The 27,460-nt window shown below is 40.0% G+C and overlaps 1 long non-coding RNA gene across 3 annotated transcripts; it reads right to left on the bottom strand.

The window, feature by feature from the left end:
- Positions 1–13,170: 13,170 nt before the first annotated feature.
- LOC147758785 (uncharacterized) lies at positions 13,171–26,793 on the bottom strand. 3 transcript variants are annotated; one of them, XR_015318451.1, is made up of 3 exons: positions 25,617–26,793; positions 22,643–22,755; positions 13,171–13,746 (listed from the first exon to the last, which is right to left on the bottom strand). It is a non-coding gene; the product is annotated as an uncharacterized LOC147758785 (long non-coding RNA). The 3 variants fall into 3 exon arrangements; XR_015318450.1 differs by having other exon boundaries at positions 22,643–22,760; positions 25,617–26,791; XR_015318449.1 differs by having other exon boundaries at positions 22,643–22,760; positions 25,845–26,778.
- Positions 26,794–27,460: the final 667 nt, after the last annotated feature.

Raw genomic sequence — 27,460 nt, 5'->3', positions numbered from 1 at the left:
AGTGGCAAGAAGAATAATCGACTTTGTCAGAAATCTCGATATACCTAAAAACTGTTGTACGGGCATATACATCGCAGGTAGGTTAGCTGAACGAAAAGGAACTGTTGTGTTCGACTCTTTTTTTAACAACATTTGTATGGATTTGCAGTATTCTATAGGTTACTTTTACTATTTAGAACGAACTTGCGGAGCGAATTCAAGCACCAGTGACTAGATTAGCAAAATTAAAGATTTTCTATTTCGTATAAATAAAAGCCACACCCTCCATTGTGTATGCTTTGAACACAGCGCTTGGAAGTATTCCTAATAATTATTTAACATTTTGCCTTTTTGTAGCCATTTGGTTATTTGTTGCTCATTTGGAGATGCCTTTGCCTATGAATTGTTCTAGTCAAGACATCGAAGGAAAACGTAGTTTCTCAATGTCCAGTGTAGAGGGTTTTTAGCTATCAGAAAATCTTTAGCCAGTTTTTGCTTAAATAGTCCAACAAGATTATTTCATATAGGATATTTGACAGGAACAAACTGGGTGACAGATAGACCTACAGCTATATATATATATATATATATATATATAGGTGTACGGTACGGTTTATTGACGAATCAAGCTTTTCCAATTTCGAAGAAAGTGAATCAATTCAAATTCATAGTGCTAAAGCAATCTTGCAACCAATGCGGTAATGGGTCACTGGCATTATGGAACGGGGATACGCATGCTGAACATCGGAAACTCCAGCGTGCAAAAAGGTCACGTAAGCAGCTGATTTGCTATTGTTGTCTCCGCGATGAATATTTACAATTTGACAGAGATCGAACACAGGATATGGCGTTTAGTGCGGCGCATTTGGAAAGTATTATATACATACTGAGCAAACAGTTGATACCTAAGAATGGAGTACGATTCATTGAAAATACTGCCATCTTTCGCCATGGCAAAAGGTCTCCAGTTAAGATGGCCACCCTGACAGGTTTTGGTTTCAGTTCCGCTTTAAGACACAAGCCCGCCAAAGTTCTCGATTCATAGCGTTGATGCTAATAAATGAAATACAAAAGAGTACAGGTCTGTTTACAAACTTTTGTAGATTTTTACTTCTACATAACCTTCACTAGGACATTATTAATCTTTGCGTCTAAAGGAACGCTAGGCCACGACCGAACGCATCGTTTTTGTCGACTTAAATGTGTCGTGTTTAGCTGAATCTAGTATTATTTTAACGACAAGACTCATACACGCGTCAAACCGCACACCTCGAATCAAGTTCCTGGAAAAAGTAATTTCCATGTACAGTCATTAGGTGGCGCCAAGACACTTCGTGGAAGTGTCCGGTAAAAGAGGGCAGTCTTTGTATGATTCGACTCCTGCAGATAAAGCATACAAACAAGCGCAACGTCTCCACTTCTTGTGGACGATCTAAAGCTCACCTCCAAACAGTCCCTGTAAGAATATTATAGTCATTATCTGTTAGCTATTCATCCTTTTGTCTTTCCATTCGAAGCGAACTTCACTCAAAAGCCACTCGACAGCTAGCGACAAGAATAACCCCTTTCTATTGCGGGAGGAGTGAAACGATTATCGACGATACCCCTACCACCCGTACGTTGTTAAAGTAATTTAGTCTTTAAGCGTCAACAATGATTTTTTTCATACGCGGAGAAAAAAACAGCTCGATTTACAGGCGTTTCGAGCCGCTGTCACTATGGCAAACGAAAGCAAATTAACTATACTAATTAGACCTACGTCACTGGACAGTGATGAAATGCAGAACCTGCACGTCATGTCGAGTCACACGATTGCAGTATACGTTGTCTTATGTTCGGTGCAGAAACGAAGCCTGACTAGATCCTTTTTTCATATTGCCGCAGGAAAACTTCGACGAAATAGATAAGTATAGCGCTCTTGTCTATTATTCACGTTCCGTTTTCTACTGTTCACGAGTAGAACGAAACGCTTTGAAAAAGCGCGAGTTTATACTGAAATTGGCCTTCTTACCGTCTAAGTGAACTTTATTCTCGCCTAGATCGATAGGCAACCAATTTTAGCACTAATATATATATATATATATTCGTCAACGACCGTGGAAACTAATAAAACCAGAAAAGCTACCATCGAGATGCTTTAGGTCATATTGTTCGTGCTGTCGGGATCAAATGGCTTTCATTAGTCGGCCTACAGCGACAAAAAACTGCAAACAGCTAATGTTGGCGGGCAAATTTTTTAAGCATTAAACTCATTCTATTCAGACCAGTAACTATCACTATGATTCTCTCTTACTATGCCTGATCTTAATTTCCTGAACATGACTAACGCAAGTTCCTGATTTCTGTTTATTGGTCTTCCTTTTAACTCCTAAAACTTGCATATTAATGCTATCCAGATCCCGGGTGCTTGAAAACCGTGTTATTTGGGCCCCGTTAAAACGTCCACTTACGGTAGTATCGACGCATGTACATGCGAGCTGACGTGGGCCCAAATGCAATTGTTCCTGTCCGAGGGCTAGCATAGACACGTTGTTAGGACAACGAGATACACCTTATTGTGGCTACATCCAGAAGTTACCCTTGAGAAATAAAGACTTTAAAACCGCGATATAAACGTTGGATTGCGCTGACGGTACTTAACTGCGCAATAACTAGGAAGGACGCCATCGCGCCGCCTATCTTCATATCGAGCAGGGAGGGCGATGGATGGAGACAGTGAAAAGCGCTTGATTTAAAAGGATTATTATCCGAATTATATATCGTTTAGTAGATCTGGGAACTACTTAGCAAAAAGACTCCTGGTAGCTGGAACCAGTTCGATCTACCAAAAGAATATTGCTATCACCATCCTTTTATATTCTGAAGGTTGCCACAAATAGAAAAACCTATTATTCGAAAAAGGGTTGGGATCTTATTCGAGATTAACAATTGTGCTACAAACTGCGTACCTTAGCGCCGTGCTGACATCCATAGATGAACTAGATAAAGGGGGTTATGCCCAGTTGTCCTCATCGGTTGTGTTTGGAGCCTATTGGCAGGGTCAAATTTAAATGTGGGGACTGCAATCGGCCAAATGTGTCTACTAGCCTTCGACTATTAATTAGATACGTCTGATGCAGAAGTGGAAAAGCGTGAGCTTAGGCTATGGTTTTTTGTCAACTTCCCATGATTCGTGTGTGATATAGCTTAAGACAAATACAACACCAAAGAAGATATCTTGTCGAGAGAGATTTAGTGAGCCTGAGATAATCAGAAAATTTTCGTGCCTTCAAAGTGTTGGTAAGACAGAGACTCTCATCGAACTGACCGTCTCACAGGTCACTGACTCGGCGTCATCAACCCCCATGCTATTTCTAGAATTACTTTTAAATGTTACATCATGGAGGCCCTAAAACGCGACTCCGTACGCAGAACTCGAAATACTTTATTTAAATTGTGCATTACATTCAAGTATAAAGCAGGGCTAAATACCCTCTCTGAACTATAATGGAAAGACGGCCATGACATTTCAAGCAACTTCGATTGTATGTCTTAAACCGACGTTGTTTTGTACCATTGCATCAATTCAAACTGAGTAGTCAGAGAAGGCACTGACCCAGTACAGCATCGTTTGCTGCTATTTTATAAGCATATGAATTGTCAATATATAAGGCAGACAGTGACTGGTAGGCTTGTGAAGACCTATGGCGACACGTGGACCAAATCATCATCCATCGAATTAAACCATAGTGATCTGAGCAGACGCGTAGATTGTACACCTGTTGCTAACGGTTTGGGGGTATGGCCTGTTGATGGAACATCCAATAACCCAGCGATTCAATTCATAAGGCGTTGTACTGGACTTCTCAATATTTCCTTATTTTCTCGGAACTGACAATTAAGAAGTATGCTAACAAGTGCGTGTACGAGCTTGTCAGCAGCATCTGTTTACAAACTTTTTTTTTCGGTAGTGTGTTTCTATAGTCGTCAATTGTACGTAAGTGCAAGCAGCTGAGTTCTATAAGTCATATGTATATATATATATAGCACAGCTTCAAAACCCGAGCAAGTGATTGTGCGCCAAACAATAAAGAAAAAGCGGTAGCGTGTTTTTAAGTAATGCTCATTAACTAGGAGTGACGAACCAGCTAGATGTATCATTTATCGAAAGCCATTTTTAATAAACATAAAATACGGTGCTTATCATGACAGTTTTTTGGTCCCTAGCAAACAACTATACGGCTAAGGAACGTTCATTCTCACGGCTAGAATTTAATGTTTCTCAACATATGTATTTTATTGCTTTATATATACTTAGAGATTATTTACTAACGTACATTTAAAGGTGCAGCTATTTCGATAACAGTGTAACCCCAGTTTTCCTGGATCTGACCGTAACAAGAAAATGGAAGTGTTTTTTTCTAAACGTGGCGCAAAGTATCGCGGATAAACTGTATTGTAGAACCTCTTTTGTACTCTGATTACTTGCAAAATATATTTCAAACGCTCTTCATGATTTGATATTTGCGATCGTTACTGTCCGAAATTAACTCTGAGCAGTTCCAATATGGAGAGAAGACGCTATATTACTGCTTGAAAGACGCATCTTCTTCATCAAAAGGAACGAAAATTATCGTGTTTGAACAAGTATAGAGCTATTGGGGATATCACTATGAAGAGCGATCAGTCTGATCGTATTTACTGAATTCTTCGTGTACAGCACATCAAGCCATGGTATATAATCAAGGCTGTATCTGCGTATAGACATATAATGCATCTTCGTATCGTTTAGCCTAGTATTTGGGTACGGACCAAAAAAAATGTCTGCTGATGATCTTAATTGGCTCGTGCATTACTGGATTCGTACCCCTTAGGGCTACAAAGGACTATTCCAGCACAGCATACGTATTACCTACACGTAGGTTATCTGCTTGACATTGTCTTTTTATATATTTAAACCTGAACCTATTTAGCCTATCATTGAATGTGAGAAAAAATGAGAACGGACATGTGGTTTTCATAGAATATATACGATCCAGCGGAGGAAATTACATTTTTCGGTGTTAAATTTTACTTTGGTACTCAGAACGGACGAACGCGACTTTATAATTAACGTGGCATATATTAATTGGTTAGATACAGGGAGAATAGCCCATTCTAAACTATGTACTATGTATTTTTGCCCGATTCACTATCGCTCGTATGGTAACGTAAAAGCTATTATGCTGACACGTCTTTTCGTTCTATTTCCGCGTGTCTTTAGCACTGTTTGACAACGTAAACTGAGGACTGACTTTGAAGTCCATCTAGCTGACGTTGTCAATGATTCTGGCCTTCGGCGCATAGTTTTTTCGAATTCACGAACAAGGCCATTCCCGATCTATCGTTTGAATAGAGATCCTTTGAGTGAACGAGCTGTTTCGCTTGCACTGCCACTTAACGGCCTTAAACGTAAACACGCATATATTGAGCAGTACGCCTTAGATAGTTGAAATTGAGGCTTTTTCGAAACTCAATTGAGAAAGTGATAGAACTGCAGCTATCTGAAGCGAGGGGTCGAATTTAAGTAATATAAATGACGGTGTAGTATATTTTTAAATAAATAGACATGGTGGCAATATACAACTCGCAAAGATACTGCAGTATTTAGTCACGATGTCAGAATCAGCGTGTGCAAGCCAGGTAGAAACATGCACCCTATATAAGGACAGATCTATAATTTCTAGTAGGATAAGGTACATGAATAGAAATATTTGCAGTAGGTATTTAGTTCTACAACGTCCCGTGACAGCGCAGTGGTAGCGTTTCTGGGCTTGAGAACGGGCGCAGATATAGTGCACTCCGTCATGGTTCTGAAGGCAGCATTCACGAGTCAATGGTCAGTATCTGCCTACGTAGAGTACAATACGTTATCATTGTAGCGTGGGTTAAAACTCATGCATGGTCAACAGTAGTTATCTATGGTGCCTAACAGCGGTACAAAACGCAAAATTTAGTACTGATCTATATGAGCGCTCAACGTTTCATTCTTCATTGTCATTAATTCATTGGATGTATTAAATTTTCATGTAATTTTGTGTGTCTTGGGCAGCTATAGTGAGTAGCTATAGAGAAAAATATTCATAGGCGGTTTGGATATTGGTATCGTAACTATTTATTTATATATCTATAACATACATGTGTTTACACAAAACATATATAACATAAATAACAAAAACAGACATATCTGACCGTGAAGCACAAACGACACTCAACGACAGTTGTGAGTTCATTAAGCTATATTATTGCAACGATTTCGGGCGAACGCTTAGGAGGGCCTTCTCTTAGGTATATAAAGTATATTAATAAAATGAACAAATGTACGAGTATAGTTTTCATGTATACAACGAGGTAAGAACGAAGAAAAGAAACGACCAGGCGGCCATTGGCCATTTTTTATTATTTTTAGTCAGCAATCTTGTTATTCCAACAGTGCACGACCCGAGTCATTACCTCAGCCGATGATGTCGCCGAAACAACAACTCAGTAAGGATTGTCTTTATGATAAGATGAAGTGACGGAAGGTAACGATGGAATGGTCTTAATGTAACTGATCAAGTTACCGTAATTTTATCATAACTATACATAAGTTATTTCTATCTATCTACGTTTAGCATTCGAATCATAGCTGCGACTTTACGCGTTCGTTTTGGTACGCCCAGCTTCCGACAGAGATTTAATACTGAAGACGGCTAGGTTATCAGTGTTTTTGTCAGTACTTACGTACTGGCATGGCAAAGCCATCTTGAAATCGGAAATAATATAACGCGGAAACATGAGCAGTAACCATAGTGATAAATAATTATATCTGAAAGCCTACAAACTGTGTCAACAACAAGTAACGACCGGTTCTCCTCAGCTAAAGGCTACCCTGTAGCCGAACTTGAGTTGTCACGTTCGCCTCTTTATGTGCTATTAATAAAAAAAAAAAAACATTTCAGACCAACACGCCGCGTGCTTTCTTTGTATTTTCAAAGCATTTTTCATAGCTTTTCAGAGTCATTCTTCTGTATGGCAATTGTCAAACAAAGGCCGGTACAGCCGTCCTGCGCGAGTTTGAGAGGGAAGTCCTTTTGCACTTAGCATATCCTCTAAACCTCGCGCCAACAGACTGCAACTTTTCCTGATTACTACCAAATTAACTTAAAAAACAGTGGACCTATATGTGTTTTTCTCCAGTATACATGGCCATAGCAACGCTCAAAATTGGATCAACGACAATTGCCCGTTTATACTTGCTATGACAACAACTTAAAAAGATGCTCATTAGCCATTTAGAGCACGCCGCCCCTTAAAAGTACATTTAACAATAAGGAAGTCCTGAAAAACTGAGATCAGACTTAAACATTTCCAGCAAGGTGGAATGAAAAAAATTGCTTAAGAAGTGGAAAATCGTTGTAGAAGTTTGCGAGGAATACATAAAAAGCTAATTTGCTGGAAGAATTTCACTCAAATGCGGTTTTTTTTTGTGCTTCAAGGAAAAACCGTTATTCCATGTGTCCAGTAAGTGTGTAAGTTACCGAGTATATCTTATTTTGTTTCTGTGGTATGGCGCTAGGGAGCTTTCTCTTTGCTCTACAAGGGTACTGGTCGTCCTTTTGTTCGCGCATATTTTCCGATGAGTCTAAACTGTAAAAAAGGGTACTGCTTGTAAAGAAAATGTGCACTTTTGGCACAGGCTTTATTCTGGCGTCAACAAACTGTCAAAACGCTTCTACAGCTGGGAGATATAGACCTACGTAACAGTTATTTTTGTGAAAAAAAAAAAGTCTAAGTTGATTCTATATAACTCTGAAAGTTGGATAGGATGCGTTGATTAAGTCAATTAGAAAAGGGAAGGAATAAACACTAGCGCCACATGTATTCGTCGAACTTCCATATACACTTAGGTATAATATAGCTAAACTTGCACAAACGTCCGCAAGTATCGGTACGAACCTTGTTGTTGTGAGGCTGCTTGCAACACTGCTCCTGTCTACTTTGTTAAGATGTCGAATCACTCTCGTAGACTGCCCCGTTGGCGTGGTAGCGCGCCATATTCCTACCTAAGAAGCTCCAAAGGAGCTGAGGACCAGTAATTCTTTCAAATTACTTTATGAGGGGAAGGTAGAAGTAGTCCTAACGTTAAAGCGGGAGTGGAAATAGGTATGCCAACGCTCATCTACGAGTAAGAAGCGCATACAAAAGTATTTTTATTAAATGTGTTTATTATTTGACAATAACGATGTCATAGCATTGAAGATGAATAGTATCTTTTGGTACTAATTAAGGCAACATATCTTTGATTGGGTAACATTTTATTTTTATAATACCAATAGCATAGTTATACTCTGTTTCGGCTTTGCAAATCTGACTCAGAAGTTGAAGTCATTCACCTGCGGCATTTTGAATTCCGTTGGCGCTTCGAACACACGAAATTTTTAAAAACATTCATATCGAAAAGGGAATTGCGTAGATCAGCAAAGTACGTGTGAGCTCAAATATAAAGTCCTGCCTCCTATTGTGTACGGTGCTACCTCACCATAACTAACCATAAGTTTTTGGGCGTGCGAACGTGCATTTTCAAATTTGGGTCTCATAGTCGCTGTCTGCAGAACTAATAGAGTGTAAGACAGAAATTGCGAAAAATGCCTGACTGCTTTGGTAAAGGGTCGAATAGGAAAGATGTCATACGATGTAATGCAGTAGTGGGCTGGAGCAAAAACAAAAAAGCTGAAATGTATCCATTTAACGTTCGCCATAACTAAAAATGGCCGCTTAGGAAAACTCGTTAGTCAAGATATAGTGGTGGTCTTTCACTGATGAGTGCTCTAGGCCCTAGGCCTATTCAGGAGTTCGGTGGGCTGTTCACACCCTTTTATACGGGTGTTTTCGAGGACGTGTTTAAGGGTCACTCGCTGTGGTGTGGCTGGTTTATTTGCCGAAAAGGTTGTACTCAAAAGGGGGACCATTTGCAATGCAGACAGCGACTGGCCACAGTGTCGTTGTTTTTTTCGACTATGATGTGATCGATCCAAAGCCTACACACCTACCATTATTACTAGAATGACGATTTTTTAAAAAAAAACTTGCTTCTCTGACGAGAAGCTTCTACTCACGAAGAAGAGAATAAATTACAATGTCTTCGAAAACAATTTTGCAGTGATCTTACTGCACCAGGAATGTTCGGAACCCACATCAGTCGCTGAGACTTTATTTTGCATCAAGAGAAAAGTTAACTGCCAAGGCAGTAGCGATCATTAAGTTAACAGTAACGTACATCAGTGCGTCACAAGGATAACGGGAAAAAAGTCACTTATCGAAGACGTTCTCAAAGAAAGAGAAAGCCTTGAGAGCGAGCGGATGGCAAGGCTGATACGGAACACAAATCTCGCTGCTTTGAACGGACTACCGGACTCACAGATTGCACGAGCCTCCACCCTTGCGGGACTGAGCATTTATCTAATAAGGCCAAGCGCTTGGTTTAAGTGTGACCTTTACTATTTGAATGTCCTTCTAGCCGCTACATCTCCTATTCCTCTATAAAACTATATGAATGCTGATAGAGACACAAGAATGCCCTTAAGGCAGGGTTCCAAGCTTGCTGGGCTATTCTCTGCGAAGCGAATTCAACCATTGGAAGTGAGGCTCTAGGATGCGTTTGAAGAGTTGTCCTATTTCGCAGCGATAATGCATTAACGCCCCATTTTACCTTTCTGAAGAAAAAGAAAGAATCCAAGCATATAATGTTCACTCTTCTAGCTATCGCCTCTGCCTAACATTAGTGGACTATCCGCATAATCTTGACTGGAATTGTCTATAACAAAGGAACATATTTCATATAATGGTAATGAAAACAGTATCGTTGTTTTACTCGTCAGTTTGATAGCTCAGCCAGAGCCAATTTAATTGTAGCACGCAGTTGAGCAAGTGTCTTTCATGGTACTGATGGCATCATTGGCCTCTTAGCACCATTCTTGAAAACACACGTTGACAGAGGAAACTGTGTAGATTAGCAAAAAAAACACACATGAGCTAAAATTTAAAGCCCTGTTTATTGCTGCCTTCCTGCTTCGAGGAAGGTTAGGCAGTTACCAGTGTAAATAGATGCTATACCTAAAAGGATAGTTTCATTTATAGTGCCCGCTTGGGAACGTACTCTCGATCGAGCCAGGCCGGTCCGAAACAATGCTCTCTATACCAATAGTGTGTCCTGATGTTTTTGCTCTGCCATCATTTTGGAACTTTGATCATCTACTAGAGTTCGACATAGGCTGTTTCCATATGTGACGCATGTGTACTGTACAAGGTTAACTTCAAAGCAATAAAAAATAAATTTTATAAAAAAATAAAGTTTCTTCAAATTAATGATGTTATCGTTAAGACGTCGATGTCCGTACATCTGTTTTTTTTTACTGGACTAAGGTAGAAAGTTTACAACTCTATTGCATTATGTGGTTAATCATAGATCGACTATGCACACTAAGGTTGCCACATATGTATATTTCATGGTAATTTGTATGCCCAGCCGATTTAACTAGATTTAATGTGATTATCTTTTACGGGATTAGTAGTTTAACTTGATTCAAAATTAGTCAGACATCCCTGTTGATGTCGGAAGCTATGTGAATGAGTGAAGCACGTGCGGCTTATAATCTACGACGCCATCTCATCATAGTTATATGTTCATCTTTTTATGCATCAATATGTTGGCTGGCTGACCGTGTGTTCTTCAGTCTATCGGACGGAACGTTTTGCTTGTTCGATTGGGGAAGTGTTAGATAAACGCTATAACGTAAGCCGTAATCTTGACCGCAAAAAGAAGTGTCCGTATGATAGAACTTTTCTCTCAGTGAATACTGCCGTTTCAAAGAGGTCACTACTCAACGAGTACTTGTCGTTAAGTATCGAAAGTGTCGAAAAGTATCCATTAATGCAGCGTATCGTTGACAACGACTATGGGGATGTTCTTAAGAACATCTTGAAGTATTATAGCCTGTGATGTGAATGGTACGTCGAGTCAGAAAGTTGCATTCAAAAATATACCGTTGACAATACAGCCGACAGTTGGTTAGATTTCTTCCTTTTGACTACAACAGTTGTTGGATCAAACCCGACAACCCTGTCTTGACTAGAATTTCTTAAACGCGACGTTAACCAGAAGCCTTCACTTAGGAAAATATATTATAGACCTCTAGCGAAACAAACTCATCAGGATTTTCGGTAAATGTTTATGTATGTCAGGTTTCATTGACAGACGTTCTCCGATTGTCCGAAAACTGATACAGTATCGCCTGTGGCGCCGATGTCCATCGCCAAGATATTGCCTAGCACAGAAAACGCATTGCACAGGTAGCAATGGCTATTGGGTTAACAGAACCAAACTGTAGGTACAAATGAAATCGCATAAATGCTCCAACTTGTAACGCTATCCTGCACCATAGCTATACTCGAAACAGGGATCAGAATAAGCACAGACAGGCAGGTATCTGATCTTGTGAAGTAGAGAGGTTACGGGAAGAAGGGGAGGGATGCTTTCTTGTATATAGGGTCGCTAGATAAATTGGCCTAGTGCTAATAACGTGTCATTCTAGCAAGCCTTCATTCGCTCGAAGAGATGGTAAAACTGTGTTTTTACCACAGGTCTCTCTCTGATGTAAAGAATTTGTGGCTTACTTAACTTACTTTTTCCGCAACCTCAGCTGAGTGTTTATTTTATGTTTATACTCCCTGTAACACCAAAGGCTATTTTTAATAAATTCGGCCTTGTGCGCTTCATTTTGCTGACTTCCGTATATATAGTCCTATGTAAGGCCGATTGAAAGGTACAGTGAATAAAAGATTGACGTCGAGGCACATAGGGCTATTGATATATTCTATTCTTTCTTCGGAAATTTGGAGTTTCCGTTAAAAGAAAGCAAACCCTTCGAAGCATTCGCTTCTGGAATAACAGTATTTGCCTAAACAACTCTGACAAGCAGGTTTAGGTTTTCTGGTTCAACTCCAACATCCACTAGAGCGTTCGAAAGTACATGACTGTGCTATCTAATCTATTTTCTAACGCCAATAGAACATTGACAATGACCGCGTTTGCTTTTCCCGGGACTTCACATAATTATACAGAGCCTTATAGACTGGAAAGAAAGAAAATGAGAAATACTGCACTGTCGAGGTTCTAACTAGTGGAATATAGCTGCCCTCTGCATTGAGGGCTTTGCTATTAGCCGATCAGCTAATGAGATATACTTTTGAAAAGTCCTATGGGGACGTTTTAGGGAATATGTTTGGAAGTCATTGACGATCGTGTTGCTGAATAACTCCTATTTCAACGTTCAAGCGGCGTTTGGCCTTGCCACTGCAAGCAGTAGGTGCCGAAGCGGAAAAGTGACTTTTGTATCATAACTAAATGTTTATCAGTAATGCATCCATCCATTCAAAACTGATCGTGGCTCCCCACAGGGAAAGCTCGTGACCGCGGGCTATCCGGCAATATATTTGACGTTTGAATACTACTTATCTACATCATATACACTATAGCATCACATAATCAACACCATGTAAGCCAACAACAATTTCTCCGTCAAGCAGAAGACAATAATTGTTTTTGGGTTGAAACATGTTACACCATTACCTAAACACAGAACGCAGTTCAGCGGTCCTGACTATGCACTGACCTCGAAGTTTTGAAATACAGCAATGCTAGCCAGGCTTATCTCTACTGGAAGAAGTATTTTTGTTTTCCACTGTTTAATGGGTTGTTGCTCATACTTTACAGCTGTAGACAGAGATTCCTGAAGACTAAAAATATAGTTAGCTTACTTCGTTACCCGGAACAGAATGGATCGTCATAACAGTATCAGAAGCAAAGCTTCCGATCTATTTAGAGTGATACTGAAGATTTTGACAAGCAACAAATTGCCGGCAAACATGCTAATATATGTTTTTTCCAGATTATCTAAAAAAGTGTTCTTAACCGTCAAAAATTGTAACTTGCGTTTTCATGCAGAATACTCGGTTCATATTTTCAATATGATGCTCAGTCAATATCCTCGTATCTGGGAGTCTGCGGTACAGCAGAACTTCAAGGCCGCTAGCAAGTCTTCCTGTCTTGTCGCCGATTAGCGGACTTCACAAAATATGCTGTAAGCTGCTAATCTCACTCTCCTCACCAAGGACAAAAAAATTCTCTCTCCATTTTCTCCAAAATCTCCATTTTATTTAACTACTAACGGGAGCAATTGATGATGGGCGACAGGGAGCGATTGATTGACATCACAATGGGCTACTGCTATGGTACACGAACATGGACAAAGTTGCTGTCATGACGGCCCTGGCGAAACCCATGAATCTATTTCAAACGACGTGCGCGGCCTATGCACTAGGTCTTACGTTCAAGGATACGCCTATCACGAAGTGTCGCGACAAAAAGTTTGCCATTGGGTTCATTAATTCAATGATTTTGTTATATATCGTAGATCACTAGGCACTGTCTCCGAAGTCGCACTACCGTCGAAACTATCAGTAATCTCACAGGAAGGTCTTCGCGCACTTGTCATGATGTAGACCGTTATCTTCGACGGTAGAAAAAGATGGCTGCTGTACTTATGGTATATCTGGAACAGCACGCCGCGATACAACAGATAAAATTCGATAATCTCTCTGATGAGCAAACAGATGGGCTCAACTAACTAAAAACTGGCACGCAGGTATTTTCCAAGAGCTGTTAACATTCTTCAAGGAGCAGCGGTCGTTGAAATTCTTTCAAAGCATCTAAGAGAGAGAGAGAAATTTACGTTTCCTGTTATTAGAAGCTTGAGCTTTGACAAAAGCTGCCACGCTTGCAAGTGTAATACTGTTACTATGACACTTTATACCTATTTACAGTTTCTAGGGAGAGTTCCAGCATTGTTCCTCAGAGATCCCACTACTGTTAGAGAGAACCAGCAATAAAATTCTAGATTTACTAAGAAAATTGGTATCGATACCGAAATCTGCCGATGTCTAGATGTCCACGTATCTTGACAAAGACTGTCCGAAAGAAGCACGCAGAAGCACAGAAAAGCAAAAAAACGTGTACATCCCACTCAGAAGAACTAAACTAGAGTGAAGGTAGCAATGACGGAAAGGTATACTCAGGTAACGATCCTGCCTTTGGCTTACATCAAACAGAATAAAGCTGACATTGCTGCGTTCGGGGCAAATAGCAATTGAAGTCCACTACTGGCAGGGGCTTACGGGTTCCCTGTATGCTAACTAGGTGGATTTTTGAGAGCGAGGAAACATTCAGTATTACGCAAGAAAACGATGTATGACCTTCAAATTAAATATTCATAGTTTAAAAACGAAAGAATTATTCCATAGTCCACAGGAAATTAAAGAGCACAATTTTAGCTGTTGTGCCGAGAAGGAATCACTGGTCCAATTGACGACCCAGAAACGATAACTATATCAAATGTTACCGAAATTACGTAATGGTGTGTTCCTTGAAGCTTGGCGGTGTTAACAACTTCCTACCTCGTCAGATACGATAAGGTCGATTTTCAAAAACGCAGCTTATACATACAAATGGTATAGGTTGAATCCACCAGTTCTCGAGGTAATTAGAAAAGTTAACAGAATTCATGTTAAAGTTTTCGTCGGTAAATTCCAGCAAAACAGAAATTCGGTAAGTTTGCTGTTTCCCGCTTTTGCCATTCGCCGCGAACCTTTGGATATAATGCTATATGTCATTGAACGCTGAATTATTCAGCTCAAAGATGTTATTTTCTATAAATACAAAAGCTTTATTGTTATCATTATATAATGACATGGCTGATCAAAGTTTTATAACTGCAAAATCACATAGTCTGCAAACCAGTACAACGATGTTAGCCAAATCTAACGTAAGACACAAATGTCAGTCACACTTTTCTCTTGCCACATACAAGACAATAGGTTCACCGTCAGGAGCAGTGAATTTTGCTAGTTTTCTTTGGATCCGTTGAAAACGTGACCATCAAATGCGCTTCCTGCAGTGCACCTGTCCAATTATTCCAATACCTACATCGTCTATCGATTTATTAATACTATATGGCCATTTTTGTTATGTATTAATTTTTTCTAGTATCGGGTATTAGAAATAACCTGTTTCTTTCTTGGCTCCTCTTGTTCCTTTATGGCAAACAATAGCACAGATTGACACTTGCTTTGAATTTTCGTCTCAACGAACATACGGCGAACAAGTCAACAGTTCTTACAGCTTTCGTGGTTTCCTACTCGCCGTACCCACACCCAAACTATGGCGTCTCAGGCTTTGTGTGTTCGCTGCCATCTTTTCCAAAAACTGTCAACTCGTGGCATTCTTTCACCAAAAGGACCTCCTGCACAAATCTACGCTATAGTAAAGCACGAACGAGTATTATCAACCTCCTCTCCGCTATGTTCCTTAATAAGGGCAACTTCCATATTGCTGCTCCGAGCGTCGGAATCCATAAGCTCCCTAGTCGACCACCCCTTTCTGGTCGTTACCTCCGTTCGGAGTTCGGCTCTTCTTCCGTCGAACACAGTGCCCCACCTTTTGTAGTCCTAGTCACCGCTAACATCGCTGCGGCCGCTACTAGCTTTTAGACCAAATCTGATCGTGCAGCGGTTGCTGCCTTCAAAGACTACGACATAATCTTGCCGGTTTAGATCGGAGCCCTGAGGTCTCTGTGTGATCGTGAATGGATGCATTTTGTATCGAGCTAACACTGCCAGCTGGCTAGTCAGGGATGAACGAAGGGCCTTGCCTCACAGCGGCGGGAAACTCGCATAGTGATACTGGCAGCAGTCTTACGGCTGCTACTGAGAGAGACAGAGAGAGAATAGGGGAGAGGGTGTTGGGGAGTTTTAGACCGAGATGGACGGGAAAAGGGGAGGGGAAGGAACAAAGGGGGACGAGCTGCCTAACCGGAAGCGGCTTGGGTCGATAGTCGAAACTCGCGTACCACCAATGTTATCGCCCCTGCCTCCTCACGTCTTCGAATTTTCAAGGTTTGTCGCATAGGCCTAAATATAACGCATAGCTATTAACAGCGGGTTAGTCTTCTGCCCTACCACGTGCATACATGTATGGTGAAGCAAACAACACAAAAACAGATTTTGAACCAGGCCCAACACCAGCTGCCGCCACCATTGCTGGCTCATTGTTTCGATATATTGATGAAACAAATATATAAGCTAATTTAGAAAATACGTTTTCTGATGTTCTTGTACATGTACGTATGGTCCTTACATGTGTTCAACGTCAGCTACACTTTGCAGAGGCCTGCTTGTCTGATTTATCTGTTCATAGGTACAGTATGTAATCATATATGTTAGTGTACTAATTATCTTTAGACATTTTCAAAAGGACAACGTGACCTTTTTTATAACTAGCGCTTTTGGTTAACCGACTAGACGCATACATGCCCTGTTGAGAGCGTGGATATATGTGTATATATATTGTATGGATAATCTTTTTACGAGTCCGATATGTTTACTGTGATCAAGCGAAGATCGCACATCTCAACTGCGTATTCCATATTTGAACGTAACAATTCAAGCTTGTTCACACTCTTCTTCTTTTTTCACACTTCTGCCCTTCCGTTGAAAATTCTGGTATAAAGGTTCTTGCCAACAAATCGTAACGTGCTCTATCGGATTAGATTAAATCGTACAATGGTATCACTTAATGACTATAAAGAAATCTTGGCCTGATTTTCTGTTGGGGTCGTTGCCTGTGCGGACTAAATTTCTGTTGCCTATGTGATTCGTTTAGAGATACTAGCCTTTGAGCCCGCCCGCGCACTTTCTTCCCCTCAATGAGCCGACCGGCAACTCTTTCATCCTGACAAGTTCCCGGAGCCTATGGGCGTCTTAACTACGAAACTCCTGGTCATTTGCTTGTACGTGCTCTGTTAAAGGGGAACAGCGGCGGATTGGGCGAAGAGTCTCTACTTGACGGGGTGGGAAGGACTGCTCTGCGGTTTAAGCGTAGCGAGCATCGAGGAGTCCTTGGGTGGGCGATAATGTGATAAGGTTGGATATTAAAGGGTTGAATGCTGAAGGGCAGGCGGATGGGGACCCGCCCTAACTGGTCATACATGTATTCCTGTTAGGACCCACCTCCTTTTGCATAGCTCGAAAAGAACATAATTAACCGCAGTTCAGCATTGTGTGAGGGTGGAACGATCCTAATGGTTACAATGGCAACACAGCATAGGATGCTTATTTTGACATTGTGTAAAATTATCAAAGAAAACAATGGAAATTAAGACAGACATACACAACGAAGCTAATAAGATTTTATGCCATCTATTTTCATAAGAATACTACGAATTTATGATTCTGTAGGTGTTCTGTTAGCTGAATCAAGATCGTTGCACCAGTGACGATACCCATAGATAAGTTAGATTAATATAGCATGTATGCATTTCAAACGGTTCAAACTTCTACGTATGGAAATAATTATGAGCTATATACATTAAACTGTTTCTATTAGATTCCTACGACTAAACGAGTATCACAAGTCAGTAAGAATGGAGCAGTTTATCAAATTCTACCTTATATATTAGCAGTAAACTATGATTTCAACAACGAAAGACTAATTACTGGACACCGTTACTGAAACAGGAAATCTTGGTTTTAGCGACACCATTGACGTGTGAGCATGTTATCAACGCCCGTGAGTCTCAACTAACTCCCGTGTGTATATACTGCGGCAAAGGAACCACCTATCCTTACGCCGTCGCCCGGCGCCGCTTCGCCCCATTCCCGCTTTTGCCCCCCCTCCCCCCGCGCGTACGTAGGGTGCTTCCGAAGCCTCTTTCACTATCACTGAGACCGCTAGAGCTTCTTCCCTGAAGCTAAACAGGGTCCCTTGCAGGAATTGTCCTTGCTGGCAGGGTCCACGGGGCTGGACTGGGTCAGGGGCAAGGAGGTGGGAATTCAACTAATGAGTTGAGGAAGACTCTAGGCGCCGCCTCATTTTAACGATCTCTCGCAAGCGAGAAACAGTAAAAGGAAAAGGGAGAAGGAAAATTAGGAAAAGAATGTCAAGCCAAGGAAAGCGGACAGAAAGGACGCCAAAGGGTCAGGTCAGAGATCGAGTAAGCAAGAAGGGAAGGACGCTGTGCCTTCAAGAAGACGAAGAGGAAGCTTCTGCAAGCAACAACGGGGCTGTGGCATCATCCCTTAGGGAACTGAAAAAAGGAGGCGCGACGACGAAAGAATAACACTAATGTGTCTCCTTTATTTCGCGTGCATTTACTTCAGACTGGGCTGGCAGTGCTGACAGCGGCAAACGCATTCCCGTCTGCTATAGGGGGGCTGAAGCTGTAGCAGGATACGACAGCCCTGGGAACGCGAGATAGAAATAAGAGAACCTTACTTTTCTAGCTAGCTAGTTTACCAACGTGCTGACACAAAATTCAGAAAACGTCCTATACTACCACATTGCAGGAACGCCGGACTAACTTCCACTAATTATTAATACAGTATATATTTGTCGATCAGAAATGTGTAGAGTTGTTCAATAATGTTTGCTTCCAAGGGGCTCGATGGGTAATTAGTTTATTTACGTGATAAGACTTGTGACATGCATTCTTATACGATAAACTGCACAGAACGCATGAGACACAAGATGGAGACTCAACATGATGTAACATGTTGTTTCAGATAATTATTATTGTATGTTGTTATAAATTATTATATATATAGGTTCAGGCCAAAAGAATCTAGACAGTAGAAGAGATGTCTGTGAGCACAAAACAAATGCTATCTTAATAGGCAAAGCAGTAGAATACCATCGTTTGATGCTAAAGAGATGAGCTTGAATACGTGTCTCAATGTGCACATGTCGTCTTGTTCATGCAAAGCACAAATGAACCAACCAATGGGTTGCTACCGGCCATTAGTCGGCCTATAACGATTAGTAGTAGCAATAAGGGCGCACGAATATGACCTTCTTTTAATTATTACAGCCGATTAACCTAATACGAAACCTTTCAGGATTTCTTGGAGCTTCGGCTGTCTGGGACACCGCGAAGTGTTGTGAATGAACATTGTTAACTCGGGAGCAATGATACCTTCAATGATCAACTTTACTAAATTTATAGATTTGAGTCGTTACATTCACCCCCATGGACTTCTTTAAAACCATTAACTGGATTGTCTTTATTGATTGCTAGCTGTTTCGTCTGGTGTTAGTAATATACCAGCGTATTTTCCAGCACCGAAGTCAGCAGCAACAACTTTTTACTAGGCCTCCTGTAACTACTTTCAGAATATCAGTTAATAGTTGTTGGACCAACGTTTAATAAATAAACCCTATATATCATATGCACCATAACGTAAGTAATAGAAAGTTCGAATCATAGTAATCAATGAGGTACCTTTTCGCTGTAGCAGTCCTATCTGTACCTATAATAAAGAAGTGCTACGTTAATTTGCAATATTATTTTAGCCGGATGGAAAGTATAACCTTGTTTCGTATTCCACTCATATCACGATCTATACAGGGACTTATTCAAGTAAACTATAGTATATTCTTCTTCTTCTTTGATACTTACCTAAACGTGTCCTGTTCTAGTTAGCCTAGGAGCGTTTCCTAGTCTTTAATTTGACATATTTCCATAGGATCAAGAAATTCGTCTTTGAATTGCCGTTTGGTAAGGACACTGCTTCTTTTTCCCGATAATTACTGTATTTTCTTTTTCTTTTTGGTGACGTCGGTCGACCAGATAAATGTTATTAGGTGATACTCAAGGCGGCAGAATTTCGAACTAAAGGCCTTCTAGCTTTTTCCTTTTTCTTCACAAGCTTATTGTTGTACAAGAGGCATTGACTGGAAACTGACAACTTACACAAATTTCCCAGACGTTGCAGCTAGAAAGTGTTGCAGAGGCAAGAATCTCACGTTAAGTTTAACCTGACCCTAACTTTTACCTAGAGTATCTATAGTAACTCCGTAGTCATTCTAGTAATAAATTGCGATTTAGAGGCAACGTATGCATATGCAAATCAATGATATGAACATTAAGGAAAAGGACATTTCTCCTACACATGCAAATTGTTTTTTAGCCTTAGAACCTACGATTAGGTACTAGTTTTTACAGCGGTTTGACAGTTTCAAGAAGTGTCATTGTTTCTTGGTGAAGGAACCTGCCTCGACAATTGAAGGCAGCCATTTTTGCTGTAAATAAAAGTTGCTGTCTCTCTATAACTTTAACAATTATTTATCCGGCCCAGTTTTTGATTTTTTCGGTTCTTAAAACACACTGGAAACTGTTGAATTTGCATGAGATGTCTCTTTCGTCGCTTCGTACTATGCAATTCTTTTTAAGGTTTGCTACTTCATCCCTGAGTGGTTGCTCCCACTGTTACTGCCGCTGAAGAGAAATGCGTCGAGGCGCATGATCTGAACAGACATTTTCTTTGCTCTTCTGCAGTCAGTGTAAAGTAAACTTAGAAAGATGTTTCATTGTCAGTGCGCTGAAGTTTGGACGCGTCAAGAACAAAGGGGGATGCATGCCTCAAAGCATAGCCCAGCCTGGGATGTATCGCGGCCTTTCCGTTGTCTTTGTCAAATTTCACGCTGCATTCATTCTACTGGAATGAGTTTGTCCGACAGAACAGATACGTACGTTGGCCATAGAGGATGAATGAATGTCTAAACTTCAATGCATTGTCAACATGAAATTGCTAAACTAGTCCAATTACGAAGTTAGTAGATTAGCTAGACTTGGGTCATTTTAGATATTATATTAAATTTACTGTGGCCTGATGGGGCAGCTGGTTATTATTATTATTACTATTATGAGTAAACGGATGACGCTTGCGTTGATCCTGCTGTCATCGAAGAGAATTATGTCAGTTTGCTGAGAGTTTCTCTGAAGCAACTAAAACATTCAGGTGAGGAAATCGTGCTTTGATCTGATGCTATGATTGGATGGTCAGCAATCAAAGGAAGTAGCTTGAAAAGTATCAGGACAAACACAGAAGAGTCACCCGGTGATATTACAGCTGGTACTTGCGATCGAAAAAGAACGCTCAGGTAGCGTGTTATACAATATAGCTAAACACATTCATGCTAGTTTGATCTAGCTATATAAGCCATTCTTAAAAAATGTGCTAACAAACTGGGCTTACAATCGGCCCCTCGATTCATTCAGTCTCAAAAAGCTTACACCCGTGGCCAGCTGTAAACTCACGCAGATACTTTTATACGAGTTCGTGGATTGCAGAACAACACATTAACATTTACAACTAGCGGTTACCAAATGTTTTAATTCGCATATGCGTATTCGCCTTTCTATCTGAAAATGGCCTTGAAATTGTTTTTTTTTTTTGGTTTCTGAGGTTTTCTATCCCAAATTCTGTATAGATGGCCACGAGAAAGTAATAAGGGTTAATGTAAACTAGGCTATTTATATAGAGGCTTATGTGAGTGGAATATTCTTTAGTAGCAATTAAAGGTTCTTCAATAGCTGACATGCCTCTTGAAGAGGGAAAATTTAACCTCGTGCTCTATGAAAGAAGGTTTTTCTCACACCATAGATTTCAACGGACTGAGTAAAACTGCTGTACATATCCCTATGATTCAAATGAACATTTTGGCATAAAAACCAAATATAGCATCAACCACCTTCTATGTCGTAAAAATAAGTTCTAAGCTACTTTTGAGTGCTATTCGGAGCGACTGTATAATAAATTTCACTTGAAAAATAATCGCGGCTGATGTGGCGTAGATTTTGGCGCAAACTTTTGAATTCATTTTTCACTGGAATTGCTAAAATGTTGAAAACAACATGTTCCGTACAGCATATTCGTTTTTGAAGCCAATCAATGAATCTTCATAGATATCAACGATTTTCCAGGTAAGCTTACACTACACATCTTTACAGCTAAAATTAATATTATTACAGGGTGAGAATGGCAAATAGTCAAACATGGCGTCCGTTTCTTCCGCGCACACACTAGTGGGAACGAAAATACGTTTTGCGTTTTTGCTATTGAATGCTTTACAGAGTTAATTTCTAATAGATATCAATTGTCGTAGCAGTTTATATAGGAGCAATCAATTTTTTGTTATAAAACGTATTCTGAGGGATTGTTTGAGAGAAATAACATACATTTTTTGATAGCGAAAATGGATAAAAAAAAAACCCAAACCCACCTATAACAACTGTTTCATTAATGCCACACGGAAATAAGCGTTTTTTTTTACATGGAAGTCGACCTAATGGGGTCGTTCTCGTCGAATCGAAACGCTATACATATTTATATACCGAAAATTTCAATTTTTCGGTTGAAAATAACGCTTAAAAAGGACAAAGTTAACATGGTGTTTTATATAAGCGGGGTATTTCTTTGCACCCAATGACAGATCGTAATGAGCCGAGCATACTCCAAATACATATTTCTTTACCTAAGATTAATATTTAACTATATTAATAATAAAGAAAAAAACGGCAGTGTTTTTTAAAATAAAAGATTATTTTAAAATTAGATTAGTTTTCGACAGTAACTTTTGGCGACTGGGCTCATTCTCGATATCTTTCTCAAAGAGACAAGTGATATGCAGCAGTCGCTGTTACACCTTTAAGTTAGTCACCTTCAATCTTTAGAAAAAAAAAAGTGCCGTAATATGGTTGGGAATCATACTGACCACGATGATATGTACAGTGTACATCTATCGTTGTATACGATGACGCACATTGTCGCATTAGCCAAACGGTGCGGCACGACCCAGCTACGACGAAGCACCATACGCTGTTAATTCTATGCTGAAATGTAGCCATATTTCTTGGTTTTAAGGAGGTTAAAGAGAGCTTAAAAATAAAAACTGTCCCTTATAAAAAAATTAATAATTATCAACCCAAAAATGACGGATATATAAACCTAAAACAATCGCTACTGCCTCTGATTCGCTACGGAGACGTTAACCCAACTACTAATTAAACCCATGCACAAGACCTTAAAACAAGTCCCAGAGCTTAGCACCCTCGTGAATCGGTATCCTAAGCAAAGTTATACAACTGTTACTATGTTCGAAGTTAACTTCTCAAGTGGTTTCAGTTAGGCTAAATATTTCTATATACATTTAGGTCGAAACAGTTATCACAGGTTGCAGTGGTATGTATATATGCAAAAGCTACTACTAATACTAGAGTTATGAAAACTTAGCCTGTATGATCTAGACACCTGTGCTTCCAAGTAAGTGCTTTGAGAGAAGTGGAACTTAGTCGATACATGAGCTAAGCATTGTGGCTGTATTGTACAGGAAGACCATTCATTTAGGAACTCCGTGACCCCTTAACTAGATAGAAAGTTACTCAGCAAAGGGAAGCATGTAAATCGTAGTTGACTGATGCAATAACTATAGCGAGAAACTTGAAGTTAACATGCAGCACAGTACGGCTAGGCAATGAAATAATGATTATATTCTAGACTACGACCAAATGAACAACTCAATAATAAAGAAAAATCGTAGCGAAATTGTTACCATTACGGTAAATCAGGTCACGCACCTCAAATATGTCAATGTTGGATTTCTTCACTATCCTTCTCAAATGCCCCCTGATTGTTATGTATGCCTGTTCAAGGATCTCATGCGTTCAAATTACGGGGAGCAAAGTCGTATCGCAATAGTATGTAGATTGAAAAAAAAACTTTGCCTCAAAAAAGGTTACCACAACCAGCAAATCGACCCATTGAACGTATGTCTGACGCTTTGACGCTATTGACGTATTTAGACGCTTTTTTATAAACTCTCACACACAGAAGCACAGATGATATAGGAACGAATGCATTAACAATGCCCGTAGTATTTCCATTAAGAAATCCCTGACATTCACGGCTTTTCGGTTCACACACCGGATCTGAAAGGCCAATGATCAGTCGACACAACAGTGTCCTTAACGTGAGAGTCAAGCATCAAAATTTAGAAAGTCATATTTACGGGATAATCCGGACTTAACTTTTTTGTGAATCACCCTCTGAAAATATTTTTTATAAAGAACACCGACACCGACATTGACCACTGACATCTAGAGCTACCATTATATGAAAATAAATTAAAATTCGTAAAAAAGGTAACTGGCCTTCTTGGTAAGTTGGAAAAACTACAGCACCTAGAATCGGTAAGTTATCAGATAGTTTTGCTGTTAATGTACATTTTCGTGACAAACCAACGACATTATTTGGCAAAACAAGGCAAGTCCCATATGCATCGAAAAATTAGGCTTATCGAGCAGTACAGAGGTACACAAACGCAGGGACAATGGAACACGTAACGGACAGTGACTGGTTTCGTTTGGTTGATTACCAAAAAAAATAAAATAGCATTGTCTATCTGTGCACCAATTTCCCGCCAGGAATTAATTAATGTCTTCCTAGACATGCAGTCACTTTTGGGACTATGCAAATACTAGATAGAGTGAAGCACTACAGCAAATTAGATCTTCAAGCTGCATCATTCCGCAAAGGAAACAGGCCGTTAGTACCTCATAATTAACATCCATAGAGGCATGTTCCATTCTACAATGATGCCCAATGAGACACTTATGATCAGCCTCCAGTTGGTGAAAGACCGTAGACACTATCCTATCCGAAATTCCAAGACTGATCGGTTATCAGGACGATATTCCAATGGCTAAAAATACGTGGTAGGATTATCTACGTCGTTTAAAAGTTACGCGTCAGGAAAAGTAAAATTCTCTGGTTTCAAGTGTTCAGCAAACCGAATCACAGAATACTAAGTAAGTTGCTGTTAAAAGCCAGAAACATTAGTGAACTACGTTTCATTTAGGGGATTCTGTAACTTTACGTTAGTTTTGTACCATGTTTAGCTGATGTATCAAAGCTACTCCATGGCTTTCTCAGATAGAGACACTTTAATTGGAACGAAGAAAGCAGTGAATTCTTCGAAAGAAATGACAAACATAATAACATCGAGTTAGGCACTCGTATCTTACGATCCAAATCAATCGGTCATATCGGCCACGGATATAACATATCTGTTACCCTATATCATCGTTATCTAAATCGAACGGAAAAACCTACATTTTTCTACTCAGGAAAACTAGAATCGTAAAATAAAATAACAATAAGCTCATGGTTGTATTCGACTGAGGTTGATTAAGTGCTATATCTGCATGATTTAGATATTCAAAGATCAGATAACGATAGAGCAATACGTTCAAAAGGTTTCTAATAGATAAAGCCATAATTTGAAATACTCTTGAATCTAGAGAAGTTACTGAAAGAGGTGCAACGAACACCAAGAAACATCGAAGAAAAATAATGAAAAAATCCGGAGTTGACATATTTGAGACACTAGCAGAACTACTACCAAGACCCCAAAAGCCAAACAACTAGGTCAGTATTAATAGGCACGCTATTTATAAATATGAAATATCTGTTCACTGCTCGTAATGGTAAGAAAATTGAAATAAGAACTGCAACATTAAGTAAACGCCGATCATTTACTAATTAGCCTTTAGCGCTAACTATGGATGCGGTACGTCCTAAATGGCATCACTGAACGTATACAATTTTTCCCCCTCAGTTTAACTGAAAACGGTTTTTCTAATGTACTCGCACCGCTGAATTAGTGAAATGCATCACGAAAAAGTTCTCACCTTTGAATACTTATTAAAAATGCGCAATGCTTGAATATGGAATAAGTCAAGGTTAACAGACGAACGAATATGGTCGATCCATGGGAATTTTGTTCTGAGCCATGAACATTTCGCTTTGTGTCCCCAATAATCAAAATCAACGAAGTCCTCAACAAATTAATTGATACGCTACAGCAAAAAAACACAGTAAAGTACTGACTTGCATGCCAAACATATCCAGGCACCGACCTTCAATGATCTTTCCGGTTCACTTTCCATTCGACGAGTCACACCCGGTGTTCCACATGAGTTCTTCGTATGTACATTAGCATTCACCGCCAACAGTGATGATGATGATGATGATCCTTAGATGCATATCTGGACGCTAAAAGCGGCGGAAAATTCAAACGCAAGTTTCTGCAAAGTTTGTTTTGCAAGCACACAGTGCCCATGGACACTGGCTATCTGATATACCGATGACGTGCTAACATGGCCGCAGTCGTAATTGTTCGAGACGACTAGACAATACAGGTTGCTATCAACACACGCAAATATACATGCACCGACGCCACGTACTGCGCCAAACGAGTTGGCTATGCATAAGTCGCGTATACAGAAATTGGGTAGCTCCTTGATCCGAGAAAAGATGTACAACCGTCCGTTACGTTTGCTATTCGGCTAAAATTAAACCAACGGGTGAGTAGAATCAAATTTTTAAAAGATGGCCTAGATAACTCAGGCCCATTTTCAAAGAAATAGATCGTATTTGCCCCCAACACAATTCAGCGAGAGCGCTATTGCTTTCGGCTCGTGCGGTTACACGTTCGCGTGCTACGGTCGATGATCGAATTCTGCACCGCTGAAAGTCACATAGAGGGCAGTTATGCAGAGGTCGCAATAGCATTACGGGATTGTTCCGTAATCCCTTACACTTCGTAAAATGCAATAGAACAAGCTATAAGAAATGTGTAAATCACTGGGCCTTGTCGTTACTAACTCAGACGATCCTGAATCGGCATGTCCGTTGTGCGGAATGTTCAACGGCCAAATTATGTGGGAACGTTACCCGTCGTGATGTTGTGCACATCAAATGGGTCTTCATCGTGCTGAACATTTGCTAAAAACACTTGACAGACACTTGAGCGATGTTAGTCCTTTGCCCCAACGCCCGGCGCTGAAGTGCGTTGGAGTATCCAGCTACGTTCACTTCGCAAAACAGTCGTGAAGACAGCGGTAAAATCTGAAAGACGAGCAAAGTGTCGTTTTTGAAAAGTCATAACAAACATCCGAGCAAATAAAGGGCGCCTATTTCTTGCTAATTGAACGGGCGAAACGTGTTTATATGTTACTTTATGCGCCCAATTGTATCATGGGCGCCGTTACTTTGTGGCCGCCGCCTCTGTTGTTGTTGTTCAATTGTTACCTGCCGTTCAAACGGCATTCTCGATTTCTGCGCTTCGATTTCTACTTCAAAAGAAGAATTTGAAATACAATAGAGCAGAATCAGATCATTGGGGTTTTGGCTATTCAAAGCGTTCGTCCTGTTAGCGAGATCATTAATAATCATAAGCGTATTTTGCGCACAATTGATAAATCGATCCAACTATTAATAAACTCCTATATTTTTTTTTTGGTGGAAAATTATCGTTTTCGGAAACAATTTTTTTTTCGCAAACTGCGACAAATTAACGTCGAAGCCGGTGCTCGGTTGATGCGTCACATCGTCCTCTATCTGAAATGAGATCGCCATATGAATATCTCAAACTCCAGAGCGAAAACATGGCCTCGTCTAGGGAATAATAGTCGTTGCGAGATACTGATACAGGTACAGTTTCTTTCCGCTAATTATACGAAGCATTTTTCGA

Source organism: Varroa destructor, unplaced genomic scaffold (genome assembly GCF_002443255.2).
Source record: "Varroa destructor unplaced genomic scaffold, Vdes_3.0 BEIS01000001.1, whole genome shotgun sequence".
Lineage (NCBI taxonomy): Eukaryota > Metazoa > Arthropoda > Arachnida > Mesostigmata > Varroidae > Varroa > Varroa destructor.
This window is presented reverse-complemented; position numbering and strand designations above follow the sequence as displayed.